Genomic DNA, 3,716 nt, shown 5'->3' with positions numbered 1-3,716 from the left:
GGTCGACCGGTACGGTCGAACGCATTCTGATACATTCCAAAAAAACTATTTTTGACTCACTTTAAAATATTTGTAAAATATTTATTTGACCTCTGAAAATTACGAAACTTTGTAAAATGTTTTTAATACTAAAAACAAACTGTTTGGAAAAAGAATTTTGTAGATAGGTCCTTATACTTGTGAAAAATAGTATTTTATGAAAAACACTTAAAAAAAACATAAGTATGAAAACGTGTGTGTGATATCCCAATGGCTTCAAGTGAAATCAATAACTCTTTGCCTACATTCTAGCACTAGAGAGAAAAATAAAAAACTAGTTAATATCCTCATATAGAATGCAATTCTTGAGTCTTGATATAGCTTGAGTTGGATGAAGCTTCTATTTGAATTTGTTGTTCTTCAAATAACATTGCTTCACCATTATGCCTCCTCCTCCTTTGGATATCATCGTTGTAGTGCATATTCCATCCAATCCTCCATTTGTGGCACTAACAAGCTTGATATATCAATTTACTACATTTGTACTCAATAAGCCATTAGTACCGATAATGGTGGTTGTAAAACATCATCAAAACATAAGGGCTAACAGCTGGCTCGCCTGCATAGCCTCGCCTGCATGCTAGAAGTTCACCTGCACAGCCTCACCTGCATGCTTGAAATTCTCCTGCATAAGGCAAGCTCGTGCAACGGATGGAATCTCGCCTGCATAAGGATAGCTCGTCTGACAGCTAGAAACTCGCCTGTATGATCCAAGCTCGCCTGCAGACTCGCCTGCTTGCCTGAAAGCTCGCCAGCTCGCCTGATAGCCCAAGCTCGCCTGCAACGACAAGCTTGCCTATACAGCTAGACCAAGTCAACCACTTGAGCTTAAAACGTGGGAGTGGGTACACTGACTCCCCATGATCTAAGGGATGAAGTATGGTTCTCCTCACCTCTAATGGTCATATCCAAAGATTTAAGGGATGGAGTTATGGTCCCCCTCAACCACAATCCCATAATTTGAGGGAGTGGCCATGCTTCTCATCCACTATAAATAGCGAATGATGGCTATCAAAAGAGAGGTCTTGAACTCTTGATCAAGACCGAACCTATTTGGCTCCTTGGCAATCAGTTCTCTTAAGTTCTAAGAGAATCGAGCATGGCTCTTTGCATTATTCTTGTACTGTAGCATCTTCTTCTAGCTTTCGACCTTGATAGCCATCAAGCTCGGGAACTCAAACTCGATCAACACGAGCTTCTACTGCGTACTGAAGCTCACCCACAACTTCGCTCGGATCGTCCAATGGAAGTAAACTCGGTTCCGACACTGAGGGAGGCGTCCAAGAGGAGGGCATTCCCTCCACTTCTATTGTAATTTCGGTTTATTAGTTTGTAATAAGCTACTCTTATCATTACAAACGAAATCCCTATTTTGGGAAATTAAAATTTACACCTACAAAAGATGACAACCACAGTGGGAGAAACCATTTCTTCAACCGAAATGGTGGTGGCGTAGTTCGACGAGATTGCGGCAGGGACGACTATTGAGTCCCTCGTGATTGAGTTCGAGGAGTACTTATCTTTATCCTCTTCTGGTGACAATGCGTCTCGAAAGTGCTACAGAGTTGTGCGTGTGGCCTAGCCCCAAGTGGCCGAGGCAACCCTGCCGGAGAACTCCGCCCGAGCAAGCAGAGGGGGTTCTATCTCCTCCAAGCCCATCACGGCCGAGCCGAAGGAAAAGGATGCAGGTTCAGGGGCTGTTCGATGGGTCGTTGAATGATCCTCGCAGACCCCCATGCAAGAGGAGACGCCAATTCATGTTGGCACGGACCACGCCTTCGCCGTCAACATGAACGCTCCCCTCTCTAAAAGAGCCAAGCAACGATGACGACAAGCTCTCACCCGCCAAAAGATACAAGCCATTGTCTCTAATGACGCCCTGAATTACTATTCAGGCCTGAAGAGATCCACGCCAAAATGCAAAGTTCCCAAAATTAGTGAATTTAGTGTTTTTGATGAGCCTAGTAGTTCTGGCGAGCCCCACGAGCTTTGCTCCATGAGCAAGGTTCCCAATTTTGGCGAACCACTCAAATCAGTTGAGCCCACCTACGCAGACGGGCTTCGCTCTTCGGTGTCAGCTTCTTTTTTGCTGTCCGTGCCTTGGGCAGATGGTTCAGTATCGGATTCAGCACCGTAAAGAAGGGAGTTAGTAAGATAATTTTCCAACCCCATAAACGGTTGCTTATCCGCGTCCACCGTCTTGACTTTATTATTGGTGTCCACATATTTAAGACATTGATGGAGGATAGAAGGGACTATAACATTACCGTGGATCCATGGTCGACCCAGTAGTAAGTTATAAGAAGTCTCTGCGTCGATCACATAACATGTGACTTCCGACTTCAAATCTCCGATCTGGCACTTTACTCGGATTTTACCCAATTGTCTGGACCCACTGGTGTTGAATCCATAGATCATAGTACCCGTGGAGGCTAGCTTACTAGCTAGTATTCTGAGACTATACATCAACCAGAGTGGCATGATGCTGACAGCGTAACCCGGATCGACTTGGATCCGATTTGCCCGGTGAAATACAGGGGTCGGTCATGCTTTGAATTCTTTGTTTGCATGTCCTCCTTAGTGAAAGAAATGTGATTGCAATGTTGGACTAACGGCTCCGGTTCTTCAAGGGATGGCTTGATCTGAGTCAGGAAAACGTCAGAATTTGCCAAGGCTTCTTGCAATGCTTCCCTCGTTTCTTTCGAGAGATGCAGCAACTCGTTTAGAGTTATTCTAGATAGTATATTGGCTAACTGTGTCATAATGTCGAAGTGGTATGGAGTGTTCGAGCTCCCCGGTTTATCTCTTCCAATCGGTTGATTGAATTAAGACTGCTTTGGGTTCTGACCCTCTTGGTATAAAGGCTCTTTCTCCTTTAACTTTTGCTGAGTCTTTTCAACAAGTGCTAGGGGAGTTGTGACCACTCCCATTTCTGCTAGTGTCTTGGAGGGAATGGTTTTGGTTACCCTCTGCTTAGCTAACTGCTCGGAGGTGGTTGGATACCTTAAATGGTATTCGTTTCCACTCCGGGTAGCAAAGACCGATCCTCCGTTGGTTACAAAGGCTTCTTGTTCATCTTCGAAGAGTAGGAAAGCAGGGATTCTTTCATCATTTCTTCTTGAATAGCTGCGGCTCCACAACAAGACTTCCCTTTTTTCCTTCGACTTCTTTTTGGATGACGGTCTAACTCATTGTTCATCCTCAATCAGATCGGGATGTACCCAGAGAATCTTGCCATTTGGAGCTGTGTGTGGCACAAGTCCTTTCTGGTGTTATTTGTGAGGATCGTCATTGACAGTCTTCACCGCTATATTCATTATGGTTTTAGGCTGAAACCAATTCAAAGGAACAGACCGAAGCTGATAGACACGGCGTTCGCACCCACCTTCTTCTCCTTAAACTGTTTCATAGTAATGACCCCAACATTAATCAAGGCATGGATTTTATCTTTAAGCGCGTAACACGACTTGGTAGGATGGTGAACGCTCTGTGGAACGCGTAGTATTTTAGGTCATTAACCCTTTTAGCATCTTCCTGATCTTGGATCGGAGGCAACTTAATCTTGTTGTTCTCTATGAGGTATTTGAAAATACCGGGAACTTCGTCTTCTCTAAATGAGTAAACCTATAGGAATTTTGGTTCTGAAGTCTTTTGCTTTTGAGACTGTCATTGCCACT

This window comes from Asparagus officinalis, chromosome 3 (genome assembly GCF_001876935.1).
Source record: "Asparagus officinalis chromosome 3, Aspof.V1, whole genome shotgun sequence".
Taxonomy (NCBI): domain Eukaryota; kingdom Viridiplantae; phylum Streptophyta; class Magnoliopsida; order Asparagales; family Asparagaceae; genus Asparagus; species Asparagus officinalis.
Note: the sequence above shows the minus strand (reverse complement) of the source record.